This window comes from Schistocerca cancellata, chromosome 4, assembly GCF_023864275.1.
Source record: "Schistocerca cancellata isolate TAMUIC-IGC-003103 chromosome 4, iqSchCanc2.1, whole genome shotgun sequence".
NCBI classification, from domain to species: domain Eukaryota; kingdom Metazoa; phylum Arthropoda; class Insecta; order Orthoptera; family Acrididae; genus Schistocerca; species Schistocerca cancellata.
The window spans coordinates 508,970,115-508,996,318 of record NC_064629.1 but is presented as its reverse complement, the minus strand read 5'-3'; positions in this window follow the sequence as shown (position 1 = coordinate 508,996,318).

Sequence of the window (26,204 nt, the reverse complement as noted above, 5' to 3'; positions counted from 1 at the left end):
TGCGTTACTGTGACTGGTGTATTTAATTATGTTTGTGGTATGTTAGAAGCTGGGAACCAGGGGTGGGAAAGCAGTGTTTATGTGTTTATGGATGATAGGGAACAGGGAGAAATCAAAAGGAGCATCATCAGGTATTGAGAAAGTGTTAGTTACGTGTACCATAGATCATTTGAGTGACTGTTTTATCGAAATAATGTAGAACCGGTCAGTTCATAGGATATGAATACATGACTGGTGGTAACATTTATGATCACATTACCGTATTTTCCTACTGACGCAACTACACTTAAAAACTAGCTTTTTTTAGAAATGGTTACCAGTTCTTAAACAGAAATTCTTCAATGGAACAGTGGTAGAAATGGTTTTAAATTAGATTAAAAACTTGTTGGATGTTGGGATGGACGGATGTTTTACCAAGAATTTCATGATGTCTTCATCTGTGGGAGTTGAGTGGAGGGAATTCTTGGGGTGAATGGTTTTTTTTATGGGATGGATTGGGACAATGAGTTCAGATTTAGTAGGTGGGTAGGTGGAAGCTTGGCTTTTTATTTAATGGAATTGTTGGAGTGGGAGCCATTGTATAGATTGCATGTAGGAGTGGATGTTAGGCTGGGGCACTGTTTAAGAAAAAGGAGGCTTTGCAGTGTGGACAGGTGGGTGGCCTTTTATAATTTGCAGTTAGATGATTATTGTAGTGAAGACGCTTTTCACAGTGGTAGGACTGAGGACTGGACTCGGAAGGTTTGAGCTAATGGTGGTGGTGGTATATCAGGGCACCCTCTTTAAGAAGATCTATGGCGAATGTTGATTCAGTAAAAGCATGGATGAGGCAAGTGGGACCAAGGTCATTGATGATTCATAAGGTATTTGGGTTGTCGTTTGCATCAGATTCCATTTATTCATCCTTGATTTCAGTGTTGTCATTAGTGATTACTGTGATGGGGATGTGAAGATGGCGCAGTGGTTGGGATTGTGTGGCACAGGATTTGGTGGTGAGAGTATTAAGGAGGATTTTGGACCAAATGAAATAAAAGGATGTTTGGGGAAACAGACAGTGTGAAAGTTGGGATTCAAGGACTTCTTTCCTTGGGATGATTTGATGGCTGTGAGGGCTTGGTAGGTATTATTTTTTTATTTAGCGTATGAGGGATTTGAGTTTGAGGAATTTTGTGTCTGAGTTGGAGAGGATGAAGGGGAAGATGCAGGAGGGAGAGAACTTACATCCATATGCTGACTGACATCAGGATCATTTTGCACTTATTTAGGTGTGGGATTGGGATATATGTTAGTGTTTTAATGTTTTGTTGGTCTCTTAACGGCTGTTGGAGGGAAGGATTGCTGTGGGGTGAGGCGTTATGGTAGGTGATGTTGTTGAGGGTAACTTGAAAGTTATGGAGGTCCTTCAGCATGGCTTGCATTGATTGGTGCAGTGGGGCTTTATGAAGTGATACTTATGATGTCATCTGTTGAAACTGTTGCTCATCAGGCTGTTAAGCGTGCGACAGTTGTCGATGTGATGGCAGGTGAGTCACAGTTGAAAGAAAAATGTACGAGGAGTTGGGGATTGGCAGAGATTCACATGTTACTGCTGTGGTGTAAGAGGGTACTGTAAGTAAGGAAAGGTTGGTGTAGGAGAGTGGGTTAGAGAACATGCTCCATGTGGTGACAGTGGGAGTAGGAGATGAAGGGATGTAGACTGTATACACTGTGAGATGTTCCATGATGGTAGACATTGATCAGCAGCCTTTGCTAATGTGGGCAGCTGCCATAGCGGCGTAAGGACGATGGCGAGATGCTGTGGTGGAGTTATCAAATATGATAATGTCTCCGATGTTACAGACACAGCAGCAGCAATGTTCTGAGTGTTGCAGTGGTGACACCAAGAGATGGAGGTGGTGATGGTGGCGTCGAGAGCGTTGTTGATGGGTGATGGGTGGTTGACGTCATCGATGGGGGCGGCGGCGGCGACGGCGAGGTGGAGATGGCGGCACTAACGAACATCCTCAAAAGAAGGTGTCGAGGAATACATGCATACACAAAAAAGAAGTCTCGAAGACGCAGATAAACTACTCACACAAATAGGTACCAAACTGCACAGGATTACAAGATAGGTGAGAGCAAACGACTATTATAACACTAAAAAGTACCCTAGCCGCACTGTTCCAACAACTGCCGGAAGATGTGCTCTTAAAATCACTTACATGTGTTTATCTAAATGATTAACAGAACTATGATGAAGTACGTTTTACAATAACATAATTATATCATTAATGAAGATGGTAAGCGGTTCAAACGGCTCTGAGCACTATGGGACTTAACATCTATGGTCATCAGTCCCCTAGAACTTAGAACTACTTAAACCTAACTAACCTAAGGACATCACACAACACCCAGTCATCACGAGGTAGAGAAAATCCCTGACCCCGCCGGGAACCCGGGCGTGGGAAGCGAGAACGCTACTGCACGACCACGAGCTGCGGACAAGATGGTAAGCACCTAAAAGTAATTACCAGTACAAATTACAAATGTTGTCTCTGTGACAAGAAAGAGTTATACCAAATGTCATTGAAGTACGTTGAAATGAAATTGAAACAAAAGGGAATGATATTAGGGTAGCAGTGCCCTTTTATTGGGCTGTTCTGGAGCATTTGCATTGCTGGTGCCGTCGCCGTAGCTGTGCTTACTTCCGTCTCTTCAGTAGCCTGCAGAAGGCTAGGTGTGGTCACCTAATCTCACATAGTCGTGCATCCGTCAGCTGCAACTTCTCTCCAAGTTCGTCTTTCTACGATTCACTAGAGATTCAGATCATCGAAAACGTTGAAAAAGAACTCCAGGAGAAACCACTCTGATTATTCAGCACATTTATGGGATCCAGCATGTTCTCTGCATGAATTTCACGTTCTTCCAATATATCTAGCATTAATCCCTTATCTACAATATGTAAAATTTTGAGATATCTTTGTGGGCATTGAACAGTGCTTACATTTAAGGGGAAGCAAGTACTGTCTCTGTGATCGGTGGCAGTTGAGAGATAGACTTTCCCTCACTGTCACTTGGCCAAGGTCAAGCTGGCAGTGCTTGATGCGCATGAGAGCAGAGCAGACAAATAACCACGCAATAATCTAAAATAAAATTAAATGTTTAAATAGCTTCACAAGTCTTGGCCAGATTATGTATGTTAATGTTAAATCTTTTGAGTCTCATCATGAAACTTCCTGGCAGATTCAAACTGTGTGCCAGACCGAGACTCGAACTCCGGACGTTTGCCTTTGGGGAGCAAGTGCTCTACCATCTGTGCTACCCAAGCACGATTCACGCCCCCTCCTCACACCTTCACTTCTGCCAGTACTTCACACAAGCTCCCCTGCGAACATGGAGAACTAGCACTCCTGTCAGAAAGGATATTGCGGAGACATGGCTTAGCCACAGCCTGGGAGATGTTTCGTGAATGAGATTTTCACTCTGCAGCGGAGTGTGCTTTGATATGGAACTTCCTGGCAGATTAAAACTGTCTGCCATATCGAGACTCGAATCTGGGCGTGAGTCGTGCTTGGGTGGCTCAGATGGTAGAGCACTTGCCCATGAAAGGCAAAGGTCCCGATTTCGAGTCTCGACCCGGCACACAGTTTTAATTTGCCAGGAAGTTTCATATCAGCGCACACTCAGCTGCAGAGTGAAAATCTCATTCTGGAAACATCCCCCAGGCTGTGGCTAAGCCATGTCTCCACAATACCCTTCCTTCCAGGAGTGCTATCTCTGCAAGGTTGGCAGGAGAGCTTCTATGAAGTTTGGAAGATAGGAGACGTGGTCTGACAGAAGTAAAGCCGCGAGGACGGGGCGTGAGTTGTGGTTGGGTAGCTCAGATGGCGCAGTCGCCTTGCGGCACGCTAGCGTCACGGACGTCTTGTTTACATCCTTGGCGCGCAGCTCGCTCGCGGAGTTGTTTACGTGACTCTGCCGTCTTAGCGCACTATAATTCCTGCGAAAGAGAATGGCCTACGCCCACAGAAAATCGACGCTGAAGATAAGCTTCTCACCGACAAAAAGCACTTCAAATCGAACAGTTTATAAGAGATGAAGTCAAGATTGATAGCAACGATCTTGTTAGCATCCACCTGTCTATAGTGAGCAGTGTGGTAAGATATCTGCATTCCGCCCATACCCCGTTCTCAATGGAGTACGACACATCCTCATAGAGCTACCCAAACATGTGCCATCCTACTTATATACTGGTGGCTGCCGTGCAATTATAATTTATGATGGCCAGTGGAAGACATGCCCGGGATGTGGCAAAGAAGGACACCAGCGTTCAACTGTCTGCAACGCAGAATCACACAGTTACCGCCTGGGAACCTGCCAGCCACGACCGCTCCGACGACGCTACCACTGACGTTTGTCAAAGTTCTCCATAACGACCCCCGACCGCGATCTCCAGTAGCTCCTACTACTGACACATCGCCGCCTCCGTTAATGCCTCAGGCTAGCGCGGACGGACCGACGCCCTCGTCTCCTCCTCCCGTCAAGTGCAGTGGTGGGCAACCTCTAGTGCTGGGGATGGCCCTTGACTCCATGTTTATGCCTACCAATGCTTTTGTGCCTGAACATGCGGATCCCCAGGCGTCTTCGGACACTGAAGGTCACGTGCACAAGCAATGGTCGCCGAAGAAACGTCGGAAACGGCGAATCGCCCCGTCTGACACCTGCAGGACGCCGTCTCAAGACGATGAGGATCACAACTATCAAGATGTTTCCCTGATGGACGATTCCGTGGTGGAATCACCAGTCTGCCCCCCCGTCGAAGGTACAACCATCTTCGCATGCACCAGGACATTTCTGCAGAAGGGCAACATCGAGGTCCGACGCCCTCAACATTTCACGGAGCAATTGTAGTTTGACAGGGGTGCCAATGGTGTTGACATTCATGGAGGCAATTCTGTTAGCTATGGACATTGAACAGCAGCTGAGACGGCACCACTCTTCCACCGCCTCCGGGCTCCACAGGTACTCCACTGGACGCACACCATCCGCGCACCTTTGCGTGGTCTGACGATGTAGACGACGAAACACCCACCGCTGTTACAGCAGCGCCGGCCGGTGTGGCAATGCGGTTGTAGGCGCTTCAGTCTGGAAACGCGTGACCGCTACGGTCGCAGGTTCGAAACCTGCCTCGGGCATGGATGTGTCTGATGTCCTTAGGTTAGTTAGGTTTAAGTAGTTCTAAGTTCTAGAGGACTGATGACCACAGATGTTAAGTCTCATAGTGCTCAAAGCCATTTGTGACAGCAGCAAATGCTGCTCTTCAAACCTACGACTATTAATCAACAGGGTTCCTGGATGGGGATGTGCAACCTGCTGGGACAACGTTCCTGTTCGCTGCTACTCTTCGTGCCTCCATGAGCGTCCCTTTAGTCCCAATTCCCCAAAAAGCTAACAGAATTGCCTCCATGAATGTCAACATCATTGGCACCCCTGTCAAACTACAATTGCTCCGTGAAATGTTGAGGGCGTCGGACCTCGATGTTGCCCTTCTGCAGAAATTTGTCTTGCGACGTTTCCTAATATGTACTGAAATGTTTCCTACCTCACGCTGTGTGCAGACGGTGGCAGTGGGACAGCTATTCTTTTAGAGGAGGGCATTGAGGTAGACGATGTGATTTACTTACCATCGGCTAGGGGTCTTGCTGTGACTTTCCACTGTGTCCGAATCATCAATGTTTACGCTCCCTCAGGCACGGCCAAGCGACGGGAACGGTTGCGATTCTATTCTGAACAGGCCGCTCCTTTGTTTGCAGGCCGCTACGGCACACAATTGTGTGTTATCCCAGACGGACCAACATACCCATTTCACCACCTGCCAGGAACTCAAGCTGCTCGTACTTGAACTGAACCTTACCGATACTTGGGACCACGTGCATGGTGCTCGACCTGGATATACGTACGTCACTAACCATTCCGCAAGTCGTCTTGATCGTGTCTACGTTTCCCAAGGAATCGTAACTGCCACGCAACGCTGAGTTTTGACCTACGTCTTCTCCGACCATATCGCCTACATTCGCTCCAGAGGCAGGTGTGGCGCGGTCGAGGCCTGTGGAAGCTGAATGTCGCCCGTCTTAAGGATCCCGAATGCAGGCAGGTCGTAGAGACGACGTGGAACAACTGTTTGAGACGCCTACCAGCGTTTCCTTCAACACTCCGGTGGTGGCTCGACTGCACCAAATCTGCTTTACGTCGTCCGATGATGAATTACGGCCGTGACAAAATGCTGTGGCAACGACATACCATGGAATACTATATATCACAATTCTCTGGGAACTCTCAAACCGTGCCCCATCTGTTTAACGACAGGTTGAAATTCAACGGATTAAGGCGAAGATAATTTCTCTTATGCGTCACCGACTTGAAGGCACAATAGCACTCGTAATATGTCACGACTGTGTGCTAGGAGACCCCGCGTCCATGCATCATATTATCTGAGAGATACCAGAAAGACATCGTAAACGCCTTTGTGGATCACTACAAACAGTTCTATGCAGTAGAAGACCAGAACATGGCCGTAACGACTGATTTCCTTCGTTCCTTGAAAGGTAACCTTGACGGGGCTGCTGCGGAGATTCTCACAGCGACAATTACGGCTGATGACGTTGCTGATGCTCTTCATAAGGGTGCGGCGAAGAAAGCCCCAGGTCACGACGCGTTTCCACTGGAGTTTTACCGCATATTCCACGACATCATGGGCTCACGCTGGACTGCGATTTCTGAAGAACTGATGAACGCTGCCCTTCCCTTCTCACCAGAATTCGTAGAAGGCTTACTTATCCCTGTCCCTAAACCATCGGGAGATCGCGGAGTTGGACTTTATCGGGCGTTGACTATGTTAAATTGTGATTTGTAGATTTTTACCCGGATTCTGGCCGCTCGCCTTTGGTGCGTCATCCCTCAAGTCATTTCTCTGGATCAAACGTGCTTTGGTGGTGACAGTAACATTCAGACGGCACTCAGCGATTACCGTGACGTCATAGCCCTGGCCACGACCTGCCGCAGTCGCGGTGCCTTAGTGAGAGTGGAGTTCGACCACACCTTCGATAGAGTGAGTCATGACTTTCTAGAAAACTTACGCCGACGGACGGCCTTCCCCCACAGGTTTATACACTTCGTCTTGCGGCTCCTCCCAGGTGCCACGTCGCAAGTGCTGGTCAATGGCCGTATTGCGGGCCCTATTAATGTCATGCGGTCGGTCCGCCAAGGATGTCCGCTGTCAATGCTCCTTTTCGCCATCGTCTTTGAGCCACTATTACACGGTTTGAGGAGCCGGCTGACAGGGACAACAATGATGGGGCATACTTTCATCTTCCGCGTCTGTGCAGATGAAGTGATATTTCAGAGGATGAAGTGCGAGAGGCACTGGCATGGATCAACCAGTATAGGACTGCTGCGGACAGCCGTGTGAACCTGACTAAATCTAGCGCTATGTTCGTCGGTAGAGGTCTTCCAGCAAAGAGTGAGGCTCCATTGCCATCAGTGGACAAGCTCAAATGTTTTGGGACCACCTTCACGCGTGATATACAGCGCACGATCTCATTTAACTACAAACGACTGCTTCAAGCTATCTGCACGAACATTTGCGGCAACCTCCTGGGAGCATTGGACATGTTACAGCGGGTGGATCTTGGTAACACTCATCTAGTCTCACGACTTCCCCATTTAGCACAGATTTTACCGTTGCCAATCGCAATGGCACACAGACTTCAGGCGGCGTTCGGCTACATTGTCAGCGCGGGTCTTATCTTGAAAGTCCGTACGACGCGCTGACACTTTCTCCTCGAGATGACGGACTCGGCCTTGTCAACGTACAAGCGAGAGCAGCTGCCCTTTATGTAAATACGGTGGTTAAACCGTAGACGCGCTGACGAACCGGATTATCGGGAAGCCTGATTGACGAACTGGACCCTCCCTCTCGAGTGGCACCCGTTGCAGTAGCCCATATTTCTTCCTCTCTCTCACATGTCAGGACCTTTTTCATTCAATACAGTTATGTCCATGCCGACTTGCCTAGTACCAGGAATACTACGGCATGTGATGTTTACAGCCTAATGATGAGAAATCATACTCGGAATGTTGTGGAAAGCCGATATCCTACGATCCCATGGCAGGTGTTTTGGCACTCTGTGCACCATGTCCTACTCGACACGAGCGCTGGTATCTGGTCGTTAGCGGAAAATACGTGACACAACTTCGTCTATATGCCATAAAAAATACGGATTACCCGCTGTGTCCTCGTTGTCATACCCTTGACACGGACGAACATGGACTGGTGTGTAGATTTTCTGCAGAGGTGTGGCAGCTGATTCAGAAGATGCTTGCCTCTCTTCTACGTATGGCTCCCCATGCCATTACACCGAAATCACTTCTGTTCCCAGATGAGACATATTTCCCACGTACGAAGACCAACGCTGTGATCTGGATAAAAGGCCTCTCGATCTCTTGTTTGTTCCATGAACGTGATAAAAGTGTTCTTGGTTTTTTAACGTTCGTGCAAGGTCGCTTTACTTTTCTCGTGCACCATACGCGATAACATTAGTACTGTGCCAACTTTCTGGGTACTGCCTTCTTCGATCCCCCCTGCAGCTGGGGTGTCGCAGGAATGAGAAGGCGATTTCAGTGTGATTGTATAATACCAGCACTCGGTCCAATGTACCGTCAAAATGCAACGTTCTTCGTGAAGACGTGCTTGGAACATGCCTGACTGTCTTGGGATTCAGAGTGTGTCTACCCACACGTTGGCGGGACGCGGATGCGATTTTGTTTGTTCGGCCAGGAGGGCGGTTTCTTTAATTTCTTTAATTCCCTTTGTGTTTTGTTTGTTATTGATGGTAGTTACACATCATTATTTTTCGCCTGGAGGTCGTCCTATGTGATCTCAACAAATATAAAAAAAATAAAAAATAAGAATAAAATAAATTGGTACGATACATGGTCTGCAAAAAAATCTGATGTTGAAAAATTATACTTATTTACGTTTTCAAGATATTTTTTATCTTATGAAGAGGACCGTCATTTATTTTAGAACACCAGAAATTTTCATTTGCTTTGTCATTTAAAAAAATGGCTCAGTCGGACAGATCGTAACAAAAAAGGTACGAATCTCGTCAAACACAGTAAATTTAAAAAAAGGGACATCCAGGCCAACAATGCCATACGATCATTTTTTTTTCTTAACTAGTTCGTTTATCTGTAACAAGGTGAATGAAAACAAAAAAAGATGGTAGAGCACTAGCCCGCGAAAAGCAAAGGTCCAGAGTTCGAGTCTCGATACGACACACAGTTTTAATCTGCCAGGAAGATTCATATCAGCGCACACTCCGCTGCAGAGTGAAAATCTCATTTTGGAGTCTCATCATGATTCGTTGATTAGTTTCCTCAAAAATCCACCTTTGGTGTAAAATTATAAAAGCGCATAATATCAAAGGTAGAAAGTAGTACTTTGGAATTAAGGTCTGTTTTATATAAAAACAGATGATAGAAGCTTTCATGAGGATACCTATTTTAACTTTTGAATTATTAGGAACTAACTGATATCGTACAAGAAATTCTGAAAACGAGTTGGTTTAGCTAATTTTTGTAAGTAAGATAGAAAGCTAAAATGACAGAAATATATTTAATGCATTTAATAACGGAGGTGTACCAGCTTTCAAGACGGCATCGTAATTTTACCAAGATAACAAAGTTAGAAAGGGATAGTTCACAGGTTACAACCTCTCTCGGTTGTGTCTGAAAAATGCTGGAAGCTAGAGTTCGAGAGTTATCGAATCTTTTATAGAATGTAAACGAAGCACAGTCTTGCTCAGAGGAAAATCGGGGATACTGTTGATCCTCAAAGAAAAACGACATAAATAGTTTTGTAGTCAGAAAGGGTAGGCACTGTAGCAGACACTGAAAGCGTTCTAACCAGCAGGCGTTCCATCTGCCATCCGCACCGAGATTACGTAAGGGACAACGTGTCTTCACTTGAGAAGGTTTTTCGACGGTCGTCAGTTGTACGTGATGTGTCTCATAACAACATAGAATGTGCCGTGATTCTGTCCGCGACCGTATACACTAAGACTCGGATGGCATTTAAGGTGACTGGCTTGAATGTCTTCTGATGAAATTAGTTATCGCATTTATGTAGTGCAAATGTGTAAAAGTGAACTTTCTTGGATTAATAATTTGGTGAAAAGCCTATGTTTCGTATTCGATGTATCGTTTCATGTGCCGCCCGCCATTTTACAGAAATCTGCATGCGAATGTCGTAGTTTGTTCACAACTTTTAAGGCGAGCAGATGGAGTAATAATTAGTAATACTTCGCACTTTATGTAGAAATCGTCTCCGAAATGTGTGTCTGCTGATCCTTTAATGAATTCCTAAATTAATATTTGTGTGAGAGAAATGTAAAGGAATATACTGATACGTGGAAAGATAGTAGAGATTATTCATCATTGTGGTTCCTGACAGCTCTGACTTAGAGAGCTAGAACGTTTCATTTCAATTTCGACGAATTGAGTTTTGGACTTAGGGAATGAAGTTTACAGGTAGCACATTCGCCATCTCTTTCTAGCTGGCGGTATAAATAATTTTCTGGCTGTTGTAAAAGGCGTGTGGTTCATGGTGTGGGTTCCTGTAGTCATGTCCTGGTTCATGAACCACGGGCAACGTATGAGTGGCCAAGTAAGTGGTCCCGACAGTCGGGATACCAGTTACTTTGGAATAAGGCTGGGCATCTCGGACATATTCTGAGTCGTGGTCACCTTTGTGCTCATACGGCAAAGACTACCAAATCCACCGGTTAGTCCCTGAGCCGTTAGGGGTAAAACCCAATGGGACTTGGGGCAAGTAAGGCTAGCAACCTGCTTCCCTGGTACTTTAAATATGATGCTGGCAACAATCAGAGCAAAATGCCTCGGACCTTTGGAGGTGACGGAGTCCCACCCCTAACTGACAAACCAGGGACTCCTAAGATACGACTTGGCAAACAAATGGTAATGAGATGGGGAGCTATTAATATCAATGGGGGCTAATCTGGGAAGGAGGTAGAGCTGGCAGAGGCTGCAAGTAAGATGGGGCTGGACGTTTTAGCTGTTAGTGACATTCGGGTAAGGGGTGAGAAAGAAGAGGAAGTGTGAGAATACAAGGTCTACCTGTCAGGAGTCAAAGCAGGAATAGCACAATGGGGTATAGGGCTTTACATCAGGAAAGAAATGGAACCCAGCGTAGTTGCAATAAGGTATGTAAACGAACGACTGATGTGAATAGATTTGACAGTGTCTAGAAAGAAAATTAGGATTGTGTCAGTATATTCGCATTGTGAAGGGACAGATCAAGATAAGATGGGTAGTTTTTATGAGGCACTCAGTGATGTAGTTGTTAGAGTAAAGGACAAGGACAGTGTTCTGCTCATGGGTGATTTTAACGCCAGGATTGGAAATCGAACAGAAGGGTATGAAAAGGTTATGGGTAAATTTGGAGAGGATATGGAGGCCAACAGGAACGGGAAACAACTCTTGGATTTCTGTGCCAGTATGGGCTTAGTAATCACAAACTCCTTTTTTAAACATAAGAACATTCACCGGTATACTTAGGAAGGCAGGGGAACCAGATCTGTCATTGCCTATATAATAACAAATCAGGAATTCAGGAAGGCTGTGAGGGACACACGTGTATTCAGGGGATTCTTTGATGACACTGATCATTATTTAATCTGCAGCGAAATTGGGATTGTGAGGCCGAAAGTGCAGGAGGTCAGGTCCATATGTAGGAGGATAAGAGTGGAGAAACTTCAGGATAAGGAAGTCAGGCACAAGTACATAACAGAGATCTCAGAAAGGTACCAGTTAGTTGAATGTAGTCAATTATAGTCATTGGAAAAGGAATGGACAAGGTACAGGGACACAGTACTAGAAGTGGCTAAAGAATGTCTTGGAACAGTAGTGTGTAAATGTAGGATGAAGCAAACAGCTTGGTGGAATGATACAGTCAAGGTAGCCTGTAAAAGGAAAAAGAAGGCGTATCAAAAATGGCTACATACCAGAACCCAGGTAGACAGAGAAAGTTATGTTGAAGAAAGAAACAAAGCCAAACAGATAATTGCAGCATCCAAGAAGAAATCGTGGGAAGACTTTGGAAACAGGTTGGAGACTATGGGTCAAGCTGCTGGAAAACCATTCTGGAGTGTAATTAGCAGTCTTCGAAAGGGAGGTAAGAAGGAAATGACAAGTATTTTGGACAGGTCAGGAAATCTGCTGGTGAATCCTGAGGATGCCTTGGGCAGATGGAGGGAATATTTTGAAGAGTTGCTCAATGTAGGTGAAAATGCGATCAGTAATGTTTCAGATTTCGAGGTAGAATGGGATAGGAATGATGATGGAAATAGGATCACATTTGAGGAAGTGGAAAAAATGGTCAATAGATTGCAGTGCAATAAAGCGGCTGGGATGGATGAAATTAAGTCTGAACTCATCAAATACAGTGGAATGTCAGGTCTTAAATGGCTACACAGGATAATTGAAATGGCCTGGGAGTTGGGACAGGTGCCATCAGACTGGACAAAAGCAGTAATCACACCAATCTTTAAACATGGAAACAGAAAAGATTGTAACAACTACAGAGGTATCTCTTTAATCAGCGTTGTGGGTAAAATCTTCTCAGGTATTGTTGAAAGGAAAGTGCGAGTATTAGTTGAGGACCAATTGGATGAAAATCAGTGTGGGTTTAGGCCTCTTAGAGGTTGTAAGGACCAGATCTTTAGCTTACGGCAAATAATGGAGAAGTGTTATGAGTGGAACAGGGAATTGTATCTATGCTTTATAGATCTAGAATAGGCATATGACCGGGTTCCTAGGAGGAAGTTATTGTCTGTTCTACAAGAAGGGTCGTCGAGCAGATGCGCAAAACTATAGACCTATCTCTCTGACGTCGATCTGTTGTAGAATTTTAGAACATGTCTTTTGCTCGAGTATCATGTCGTTTTTGGAAACTCAGAATCTACTATGTAGGAATCAACATGGATTCCGGAAACAGCGATCGTGTGAAACCCAACTCGCATTATTTGTTCATGAAACCCAGAAAATATTAGATACAGGCTCCCAGGTAGATGCCATTTTCCTTGACTTCCGGAAGGCGTTCGATACAGTTCCGCACTGTCGTCTGATAAACAAAGTAAGAGCCTACGGAATATCAGACCAGCTGTGTGGCTGGATTGAAGAGTTTTTAGCAAACAGAACACAGCATGTTGTTCTCAATGGAGAGACATCTACAGACGTTAAAGTAACCTCTGGCGTGCCACAGGGGAGTGTTATGGGACCATTGCTTTTCACAATATATATAAATGACCTAGTAGATAGTGTCGGAAGTTCCATGCGGCTTTTCGCGGATGATGCTGTAGTATACAGAGAAGTTGCAGCATTAGAAAATTGTAGCGAAATGCAGGAAGATCTGCAGCGGATAGGCACTTGGTGCAGGGAGTGGCAACTGACCCTTAACATAGACAAATGTAATGTATTGCGAATACATAGAAAGAAGGATCCTTTATTGTATGATTATATGATAGCGGAACAAACACTGGTAGCAGTTACTTCTGTAAAATATCTGGGAGTATGCGTGCGGAACGATTTGAAGTGGAATGATCATATAAAATTAATTGTTGGTAAGGCGGGTACCAGGTTGAGATTCATTGGGAGAGTCCTTAGAAAATGTAGTCCATCAACAAAGGAGGTGGCTTACAAAACACTCGTTCGACCTATACTTGAGTATTGCTCATCAGTGTGGGATCCGTACCAGATCGGGTTGACGGAGGAGATAGAGAAGATCCAAAGAAGAGCGGCGCGTTTCGTCACAGGGTTATTTGGTAACCGTGATAGCGTTACGGAGATGTTTAACAAACTCAAGTGGCAGACTCTGCAAGAGAGGCGCTCTGCATCGCGGTGTAGCTTGCTCGCCAGGTTTCGAGAGGGTGCGTTTCTGGATGAGGTATCGAATATTTTGCTTCCCCCTACTTATACCTCCCGAGGAGATCACGAATGTAAAATTAGAGAGATTAGAGCGCGCACAGAGGCTTTCAGACAGTCGTTCTTCCCGCGAACCATACGCGACTGGAACAGGAAAGGGAGATAATGACAGTGGCACGTAAAGTGCCCTCCGCCACACACCGTTGGGTGGCTTGCGGAGTATAAATGTAGATGTAGATGTAGATTATGGAATAGGAGGCAAACTTTTGCAAGCAATTAAAGGTCTTTACATAGATAGTCAGGCAGCAGTTAGAGATGACGGTAAATTGAGTTCATGGTTCAGAGTAGTTTCAGAGGTAAGACAAGGCTGCAACCTGTCTCCACTGTTGTTCATATTATTTATGGATCATATGTTGAAAACAATAGACTGGCTGGGTGAGATTAAGATATGTGAACACAAAATAAGCAGTCTTGCATATGCGGATGACTTAGTTGTGATGGCAGATTCGATTGAAAATTTGCAAAGTAATATTTCAGAGCTAGATCAGAAATGTAAGGACTATGGTATGAAGATTAGCACCTCCAAAACGAAAGTAATGTCAGTGGGAAAGAAATATAAACGGATTGAGTGCCAAATAGGAGGAACAAAGTTAGAACAGGAGGACGGTTTCAAGTACTTAGGATGCATATTCTCACAGGATGGCAACATAGTGAAAGAACTGGAAGCGAGGCGTAGCAAAGCTAATGCAGTGAGCGCTCAGCTACGATCTACTCTCTTCTGCAAGAAGGAAGTCAGTACCAAGACTAAGTTATCTATGCACCGTTCAATCTTTCGACCAACTTTGTTGTATGGGAGCGAAAGCTGGGTGGATTCAGGTTACCTTATCAACAAGGTTGAGGTTACGGATATGAAAGTAGCTAGGATGATTGCAGGTACTAGTAGATGGGAACAATGGCAGGAGGGAGTCCACAATGAGGAAATCAAAGAAAAACTGGGAATGAACTCTATAGATGTAGCAGTCAGGGCGAACAGACTTAGATGGTGAGGTCGTGTTACACGCATGGGAGAAGCAAGGTTACCCAAGAGACTCGTGGATTCAGCAGTAGAGGGTAGGAGGAGTCGGGGCAGACCGAGGAGAAGGTACCTAGATTCGGTTAAGAATGATTTTGAAGTAATAGGTATAACATTAGAAGAGGCACCAATGTTAGCACTGAATAGGGGATCATGGAGGAACTGCATAAGGGGGGTTATGCTCCAGACTGAACGCTGAAAGGCATAATCAGTCTTAAATGATGATGATGATGATGATGATGATTGTAAAAGGCATTTGTATTCACGAATCGCTCAAATTTTCAGAAACAAAATTAAAACAAACCTTATAAATGGTTTTCCTGCCTCTCGCATACGGTTCAAATTGGCCCAGGCAAGCGAAAAGTGGAAGTGATCGGTATAGAAAGTCAACATGGTAAGCACAAATGGAACTACGAAACGGATCATATGGAGGCAAGATTCAGTGAGGGGAACTGAGAGAACAGTGTTATGCTTTGTTGGCAAGTGTGAAGCTTAAAAAGTCATTGATATCAACAGTGACGTTTAACGGGAGGAGAGGAACGATGACGGGAGCTCCATGGGTTAGACTGCTCACCAGTCTCGGCAAAGCCCCCCCCCCCCCTCTTTTTTCACTATACTCGCAAGCGCACACAACCAGCGCCACTGTGCAGCAGGCGCTACCCGCCGCCTTCACAGCCCCCATACCTGCTGCTGTTGCCTGCATTATGTCGCGACGCTTTGCAACACGACTGCTGGTACACTGTATCGGCATCCCTCGTTTAATTCAGCCAATGACGTTTAGTCAAGGGTACTTAAGGTATTTATCGAATGTTTCTAGAAAGTTGTTAACAATGGAGCCCCGAGCCTATTACAGAGGGCGAAGTGAAAATTAAGACCACTTTCTGACGATGATGGGGTAGAGATAGAGAATTAATCAAAGTTAGAAGCTACTGAAGAGGCAATGTTAAAGTAATGGTAGACCCAACCTCTGATGTTGATGTAATAGAAGTTGAGATTATGAAAATAATTGCAAGGTGGTAGAAGTATCTGACAATGAAACTAAATTTGAGGATTCAGAAATTCAAACGGGTCAGATACTACTAGAGACGCCTTTGAAGACAGTTGTAATGCGAAGTGGAAACGTAGGGACGCAAGACTGGATACAGTTATGGTTTTCCAAAATTGAAGGAATAAACTGTAAAATTGAATCCAGTAGTAATGAGTAGCTAACTAGACTGTAATTCAGTTTAAAGCATGAGATAGAAACCAGTAATAATAACTAGCAAAGTAAAACATAATCCAATTTAAAGGATGAGTTGGAGTCCAGTCATAATGCACTGAGGGATGAACTGAAATATGACATAGCTACTTTAAGTTATAAAACTGATTCTGATAATCATTATTAGAAAATTCAAGCAAGGCAAGAGTTATCCAAATTACCAAACATGTTTAAAGTCAAAATAGGTGAAGTTTGTGATGAATGAAAGAAATAGAATGAACTTTTAGAAGAGACGTTAATAGAAAGAATAGGCGAGGGACACAAACTTTGCTCTAAGCAATTTGAAGAGGTAAATAAAAAAAAATTTGAAAAAACTAATTCTGAATACAGTTCTGAAAAAATAAAAGCAGTGGAAACCCAAGTACAAGATTTAAACCCTACTATTGTTAACCTAGAAGGTAGAGTATCCTGTAGTTATTTGTGTAACGCTACTGTACAGCATGTTGCTTCTAATGACGCTGCTTTTAAAGGTTGTCGATAGTTTTTCAGTTTTGATCCAGACAAACGGACACACCCAATAGAGTGATGGAATGATTTTGATGATGTATTGCCAAATGGGTGGTCTGAAACCGAGAAAATTTTCTTTATTAGAAGGCATCCTTTGCGTTGGATAGCTTATGTCATACGATGTAAAACACTTGCTGCATTTCAGTTTGCCTTCCTGAATGAGTACTAGTCCCATAATTAACGAAATGGTGTCTTAAGGGAACGGTGGAGCGATAAAAGTGCACTCATAGTCGTGAATGTGTTAAGGATTTCTCTAGGAAGTGGTTGTCACGCCTGTCGCATCAGACGGAAAAGATGAAACCGAGAATGGTAATAATGGGGGTAAAAGGCAAACTGCCTCGGTATTGACAGAAGAGAATCATTTCCGCACGTGGAAATAGTGTAGATAGGTTCACTGAACACCTAGAAATGGTAGACAGAGCGACCGCTAATGAAGAAAGGAGTACAATCGTAAGATGCCCCCTCGTAGTGACGTAAACAGTAGAAATGATCAAAAAAAAAAAGAGGAGTTTAGAAGTTCGGAATACGAACAATAATTATTGTGGCAGAAGTAGCAGAAGAGGTCGTCAGCCACCACGTTTTCATCATTTTGATGAAAACAGACAGGTAGATAAATTACAGTTGAGAGAACACGGAAAGCAAAACGCGTTCCAACCTGGAATGTAATTTACGAAAGCAATGTTCCCCGTCAGGGAAACCACATCCCGGCTATGTGCAAACTGGCACTCACTAGGCAGAGACAGTAATAAAGCCAATAAATGACAAACAAATCAAAGAATTAGAGCAACACACACAGGCCGATGACAGAGATGATGTTTCGGTAACAACTACCAATACTGACAATTTTTTCGATCATACTGACTACCTAATAGGCAGTATTTTGCATATGCTGGAAAAGTGGGATAAGCTTGCACAAGAAAACATTGCGAATAAGAATGAAGGACCAACTAGACCATTTGCAACAGGTTGTAACGAAGATTGGGTAAACGCATATATTTATGATAATGAAGGAAATCTGCAGGCTACGATTCCTCTGGAGTAGTTGATTCAGTACTGCAAACATCTGAAGATGATGAGTTAATAGAAGAAGGGGAGAGCCAGTACAATAACGTTCAGCAACTTCTGAGCTGTAACAGCTTGTCGAAAGAGACAAACGAAGATGATTTATACGTTAATGATGTGAAGGAACACAGTTGCTCAAAAATTTTAGCTGATGTGCTGCAAACGAAAAAGCAGAAGTAATCTACAAATTTGGACGGGTCACAAAAGGCACCAGAAAATGTGAATATGTCAATATGACACCATGAATTTAAGTGTGAATGTAATTTCAACTAAAAGAGATTGTTGTTTTAGCTGAAGCCAGACTCACAAAGATTTGTTTGACAAATGGAATGATGCACCTGTACAAAGTAAAATAAGCTGTCCTATTACAGAATTAAATGTTTCAACCGTAATAGTGGCAGCTAAGCAAATGCATTGTTCCAATCATTATTTGGTTCCATTCCCAACAAGTTTTTTTCTTTTTTTTTTTCATCAGTCCTCAGACTGGTTTGATGCGGTCCGCCACGAATTCCTCTCCATTTCCGGTTTTCCCACAGTCCATGTTTCACTACCATACAATGCTGTACTCCAGGCGTACATTCTCAGAAATTTCTTCCTCAAATTAAGGTCGATATTGGATATTAGTAGACTTCTCTTGGCCAGGAATGCCCATTTCGCCAGTGCTAGCCTGCTTTTGATGTCCTCCTTGCTCCGTCCGACATTGGTTATTCTAATGCCTACGTGGCAGAATTCCTTAACTTCATTTACTTCGTGACCATCAATCCTGATGTTAAGTCTGTCGCTGTTCTCATTTTTACTACTTCTCATTACCTTCGTCTTTCTTCGACGGATTCTCAACCCATACTCTGTACTCATTAGACTTTTAATTCCGTTCAGCAGATCATGTTATTCCTCTTCACTTTCACACAGGATAGCAATGTCATCAACGAATCGTATCATTGATATCCCTTCACCTTGAATTTTAATTCCACTCCTGAACCTTTCTTTTATTTCCATCATTTCTTACTCGATGTACGGATAGAACAGTAGGAGCAAAAGGCTACAGCCTTGTCTTACACCCTTTTTAATACGAGCTCTTCGTTCTTGGTCGTCCACTCTTATTATTCCCTCTTGGATGTTGTATGTATTGTATGTGACACTTCTCTCCCTATAGCTTACCCCTACTTTTTTCCGAATTTCCAAAATCTTGCACCATTTTAATTGTCGAGCGCTTTTTCTACGTTGACAAATCCTATGAACCTGTCTTAATTTTCCTTTAATCTTGCTTCCATTATTAACCGCGACGTCAGAATTGCCTCTCTCGTTCCTTTACCTTTCCTAAAGCTAAACTGATCCTCAGCTAGCACATTCTCAATTTTCTTTTCCATTCTTCTGTGTACTATTCTTGTAAGCAACGTGGATGCATGAGCTGTTAAGCTGATTGTGCGTTAATTCTCGCACTTGTCAGCTCATGCCGTCTTCGGAATTGTGTGAATGATGCTTCTCCGAAAGTCAGATTGGATGTCGCCAGACTCATACATTCTACACACCAACGTGAATAGTCGTTTTGTTGCCATTTCCCCAAATGATTTTAGAGATTCTGATGGAATGTTATCTATCCCTTACGCATTTTTCAATCTTAGGTCCTCCAAAACTCTTTTAAATTCTGAATCTAATACTGGATCCCCTATCTCTTCTAAATCGACTCCTGTTTCTTCTTCTATGACATCAGACAAATCTTACCCCTCATAGCGGCTTCCAATGTATTGTTTACAGCTATCCGCTCTCTCCTCTGCATTTAACAGTGGAATTCCCGTTGCACTCTTAATGTTATCACCCCTGGTTTTAGTGTCAGCGAAGGTTGTTTTGAATTTCTTGTATGCTGAGTCTATCCTTCCGACAATCATTTCTTTTTCGATGTCTTCACATTTTTCCTTCACATTTCATCTTAGCTTCCCTACACTTACACTTCCTATTTATTTCATTCCTCAGCGACTTGTATTTCCGTATTCCTGAGTTTCCCGGAACACTTTTGTACTTCCTCCTTTCATCTACCACTTGTCCGCCCCCGGTAACTGACTGGTCAGTTTCGCTTGGGACTCGACAGCGACCGGACGTGTCGGTACTTCCGCGTTGTCGTAGCGCCGCAAGCCGTGTTTATAGAAATTCTTGGATTGAGACCTGTGATATTCTCAGACTGGAGACTGCATTATGCAAGGAAGATAATCTGCGGTGGTATTCCGTTGCCTTCCGCAGTTCTGGAGGCCGCCCCTAACATGGGATACAGACGCCTTTTGCAGCCGCCCGCTCCGGGTCAGACGCTGCATGAGAAGTATAGGTTGGAAAATGAAAGACCCCTAGCCCTCGAAACCTAATAGCGTCAGGGTCGGAAAAGAACAAGAGCTGGCCGAGGGTGGCCAGATAGGAAAGATAAAAGTGAGGAGCCTGGCATAAGTAAGTGGAAGCAATGCCAGGACTCAGCTCGGGACCCCGTGGTCGCCAGCCACGTATCACTAGGTGTGACTCCCGTATCAGCCGACCTTTTACACGTATACCTCCTACTCTTGTGATTCTTGAACAGAGTATTCGCTATTATTAGCTAAAACGTGTTATAGAACTCAATTAGTCTTTCTCCTCTCTCATTCCTTGTCCCGAGCCCATATTCTCCTGTAGCCCTTTCTTCTACTCCTTCCCCTACAACTGCATTCCAGTCCCCCATGACCATTAGATTTTCATCCCCCTTCACATACTGTATTACCCTTTCAATATCCCCATACACAATCTGTATTTCTTCATCTGCAGTTTGCGACGTCGGGATGTATACCTGAACTATCGTTGCCGGTGTTTGTTTGCTGTCCATTCCGATAAGAACAACCCTGACACTGAACTATTCACAGTAACACACTCTCTGCCATACCTTCCTATTCATAACGAACCATACTCCTGTTATACCATTCTCTGTCGCTGTTGATATTATCCTATTCTCATCTGACCAGAAATCCTTGCCTTCTTTCCACTTCACTTCACTGACCCGCACTATGTCTAGACTGAGCCTTTGCATATCCCTTTTCAAATTTTCTGGTTTCCCTACCACATACAAGCTTCTGACATTCCAATGAGAGTAACCGGTTTAGGGATAGTGGTTGCTAGTGGAGACATACCTAGACTAGTAAAACAAGAAGCTTTGAGGCAAATAGGTGGAAGAGAAGCACTTACAGATCATCCTTCTTTAACTGCGTCAGTTTTAAGTGTGGATATGTCAACTGCCTTAAATTTCTTATAAAAATGCCAAGGACAGATTGACACTGATCAGAACTAAGTAGTGTTAATTTTGCCAAATCCTGGTGGAATTATTGTGAATTTCACTGGAAAACATATCGTTAGTGACAATGAAATGTGATAGCTGTCCATTAGAGTGATGAAAATTATGGTGTACTTAGGGGAAGACACTGAATTCAGTAGGATTATGCAGAATGCTGACGAGGAAGAACAATATATCCAGTGGGAGATAGAGGCTGAAATACCGAACAGATTTCTTGTGAGTAAAGCGCAATGTTAAGAAAAGTGTGGTAACCAAACATCAATATGTATGTTATGGTAAAAGGCTATGTGTATGATTTGAATTTTAACCCTGGTCAAGTATTTTTCAAAAAACTGTACCAGATACATGTTGCTATACACGAAACCGCCAAGAAAGACATTCAATGTATATTAGATTTGGAGGGTGATTGAACAAGCAGTTAGTGACTTAAATAGTCCCATTGTTGTAGTACCTAAACATGACACAAGGGTCGGATTGTTTTTGGACGCCCACTGGTCAAAAGAAATTGTAATGAGAGACAGTGACTTACGCCAAAATATGGACGACTCACGGCAGAGTTAGATATAAAGTGTTGGATACTAGAATATGCATTTGGTAAAAGAAGCAAGTAAATACGGCGCTTTTTTAGACGAGGGAGTGTGCAACCACTGTACAGGGTGTTGGTTGGTTGGTTTAGGGTTTTGATGGGGGCTAAACATCGAGGTCATCAGTCCCCAGTTCCAAACAGACATACTTGCGACAGGCCTATACAGTAAAAGCGTAACCTCTGCACCCAGAGGGAGGGAACACCAAGGGGTACAGAGCTAAAATGAACACCGCAGTAACACGAAATAGAGGACACTTAAAAGGAGCAGAGCGAATAGTTGACTAGAGTAAAACAGACTACAGTGGTTGATGGATCAGGTAAGAGGGCAACCACTCAACTACAAACGAAGAACCTCCAGCTGGAAAGCGTTGATAGAGGTAGCAACACAACTTGTTACCATAAAAGACACTGTTTTAGTATCCACGTTACAATTAAAAGTCGCTGGAGTGGGTGTAGCCTGAGAAATCATGCGAGAGCGTCCACACTAGAGCTAGTGATAAAACCCAGCTGCACGGATAAAACGTAAATCTGAGTCAGATATAGAGACATCGTCACCGAGAATTAAAGGAAGCACTGCTGGTAAACTAAAGCACTGCCGTAAGGGGGCTAAAAGGGGGCAATCCATCAGAAGATCGACCACTGTCAGCCCTGCATCACAGCGACACTTGGGCGGATTGTCACGACGAAGGAGATAGCTGTGGGTCAAGCTCCAGGGGTGGCGAAGTGGTGGCTTGCTTGGCCAACCGATCGACACGTTCGTTTCCTGGAATGCCAATGTGGCCCGCGGTCTACACAAACGTCGCTGAATGACCACACTCGGCGAGAGCAAAAACAGCATCTTGAATACCGCGCACCAAAGGGTCCCGAGAAAAACACTGGTCGAGTGCTTGCAATCCACTCAGGGAATCACTGCATATGACAAACGACTCCCCAGGGCAGGAGGAAAGGTGAGCGAGTGCACGATAAACAGCAACCAGCTCCGCAGTGAAAACACTGCTCTCACAAGGCAGGGAATGCTGCTCAACGTAATCGCCGTGGATGAAAGCAAACCCAGTGCGTCCATCGACCACAGAACCATCGGTGTAGACTACATCTGCATCGCGAAACGAGGCAAGAAGAACCAGGAATTGTTGACGAAGACTGGCAGGTGGAACGGAGGATTTGGAGTCGCAGGACAAATCCAAGCAAAGACGCAAGCGAGGGAGGGACCAAGGAGGGGTAGAAGAAGAGGGCCGGAGGATGGAGGAAGGTGAAAGGACTCGAGTGACGAGAGAAGGGAACGAACGCGGACCGCGATCGGGAGACCCGACCTAGGCCGCCGTCGTGGGAAGGGGAGTGCAGAAGATGGAAAAAGGAGCCTGCGGTTTGGGTGGTCGGGCGAGGCATGGGCGCGGGCGATGTATGACGCAAGCAACTGTTGTCGGCGGAATCGTAGGGGAGGGATTCCATCTTCTACAAGAAGGCTAGTCACCGGACTATTGAGGAAGGCACCTGCCGCCAGTCTGACGCCACAATGGAGAATCGGGTCGAGGATCTGCAACGTTGAAGGCGCTGCTGAGTCGTACACCACGCTCCCGTAGTCGATCGGGGCTGGACTAAGGCCTTATAGAGCTGTGGGAGGGTTGTTTGTGCAGCCCCCCCAAACGGTGTGGCTGAGGCAGCGAAGGATGTTGAGGTGCCGCCAGCACCGTTATTTAAGCTCGCGAAGAGGAGGTGTCCAAGTGAGCTGAGCATGAAACAGCATGCCAAGGAAGCGATGCGTCTCGTCAATACGAAGGAGTTCATTGGCAAGGTCCCATTTATCTCCACCACCCTAATTAACTGTTTGTCCAGATGCCAATTACAAAATGTTTCAAGCAAATGTTCTTTAGCTGTCAGGGGGACATCAATCAGTATGATTGCCTTCGTTGTAGCTTTGCTTTTTACAAAGATATGAACAGCGGTATGACTCATTTAAATGCACCCTGTATTTTTTATTCTGTAATTCATCTTCTCTCCTAAAGACCTATTAAAAATGTATCACAATGTACCACTCACTGAAACACAATGTTATTAATTACATAACACAACATTGACGTTGACGTTGACGCTCCCAGCGCTTAGTGCAGGTACACGGGGTAATGGAACACATCCATGTGCTGGCGTTGACAGAGGACAAATGTAAACATAAGAAGAATGCACACCTGTCATTCCTTCAACCATCGTCAGTTGAAGAGTTGTGTGAGTAGAATGTACACCAACTAAGAAAAGGTAGAAATGCTACTCATCTATGGGGAATGCAAGTTAACAGAACAGTAATTGCAATACTGTTTTCTTATGTACGGGCACATTTAGTACAGTAGTTTAGCCCTTTTAAATATCGTTGTGTAGAGCAGGCATACAGTAAAGGCTGTCCTTCCTACAAACTGCATCGACATGAAGTATCTTATGTTGTTGTTGTTGTTGTTGTTGTTGAAGGTAGGCGAAATGCTACGCAGGCAGCGGAACTGTACAGAGAGCAATACCCTGACAATAACCCACTTTCCCGACGGATGTTTTCTCGTCTTGTTGCGACGCTGCAGGTAACGGGAAGTATCAACCCACGACAACGCAATCGTCGTAGCACTCGCACAGACGAAGCTGCCGAAGTTACTGTTCTCGCTCCCATTGCTGTGAATCCACAAGTGACCACATGACAGCCTGAACACGAGACTGGCATTCCTAAAACCAGTGTACATCGTATTCCATCCTTACCATGTACACCTACATCAATAATTGCATGGGAATGATTTCCAGAATCGTGTACACTTCTGTCAATGTGCACAGCAGAAAATCATCAAAAATGGTTCAAATGGCTCTGAGCACTATGGGACTTAACATCTGTGGTGATCAGTCCCCTAGAACTTAGAACTACTTAAACCTAACAAACCTAAGGACATCAGACACATCCATGACCGAGGCAGGATTCGAACTGGTCTAGCGGTTCTAGGCGCTCAGTCCGGAACTGAGTGCTACGGTCGCAGGTTCGAATCCTGCCTCGGGCATGGATGTGTGTGATGTCCTTAGGTTAGTTAGGTTTAGGTAGTTCTAGGTTCTAGGGGACTGATGACCACAGATGTTAAGTCCCATAGTGCTCAGAGCCATTTTTGAACCAGGATTCGAACCTGCGACCGTAGCGGTCACGCGGTTCCAGACTGAAGCGCCTAGAACCGCACGGCCACACCGGCCGGTCAGAAAATCATCGCCAACAAGAATTTCTTCTATAATGTTCTATTTACCGATGAATGTTCCTTCTCAAACGAAGGACACGTAAATACAAGGAACATCCATTATTGGTCCAGCGACAACGATGGCTTAGACAGCTGTAACGCTAGCATCAATGGAGTTTTAACGTCTGGTGTGGGATGCTTGGTACTACAATTATTGGCCCTTATTTCATCAGTGGTAGTCTGAACGGCACAATGTAACCTCCTCAGATGACTTCTTCCTCCTCTTCTGGATGAAGTGCCGCTAAGAACGAGAATTCTAATGTAGTATCAACACGATGGATGTCCAGCACATAATGCCTTGCGTGCACGTCACGTTCTGAAGCGAAGGCTTCCTGCCATATGGATTGGCCGAGGAGGATGAACAGTTACTTGGCCTGCTAGGTCTCCTGATTTCAAGCGTCTGGACTTTTTCCTTTGGGATTGTATTAAAGACGTTGTCTATCGCGATATTCCAACTACTACAGAGAACATGCATGAACTTATCTTGCTTGATTGTAATTCTCTTCAGCAGGCAACACTGGAAGCAGTAAATAATTCTTTCATTCAACGAGTGCACCAGTGTATCGGTATCCAGGGTCACCACTTTGTGCACCATATAATGTTCTACTCCTGGGAAATGGTACAGGGGAATCAAAGTCAATTTTGTGTTATGTTTTTACTTGGTTTTCATTTGTTTTGTGAGAATTCCAGCAAGTGGACGAGTTTGTGATCACGGGCTCAAAGTAATTGTTGTGTTATATAATTAATAACGATGTGTTTCAGTGAATAGTACACTTTGGTACATTTTAATAGGTCTCTAGGAGAGGAAATGAATTACCGAATAAAAAATACAGGGTGCCATTTGAAAGATTCATACCGTTGTTCATATCTTTGTAAAAAACAGAGCTACAACGAAGGCAATCATATTGACTGATGTCCCCCTGACAGCTAAAGAACATTTTCTTGAAACACTATGTAATTTACATCTGGACAAACAGCTATTTAGTGTGGTCAACATAAATGGGACACCCTGTAGATTAGTGATTTCTAGATTAATAGTTTAAATATTTCTGTTTGCGCGTTTGCGAGAGTGATAACTGATGTACTGAGGAAAGAACTGTTAGAGCAGCTGAGGGTTTACGTAGACGGTATACTGTTGGGATATTCCACATGAGCGGAACGTATTAGTGTAATAGAAGGAGTGCTGTAAG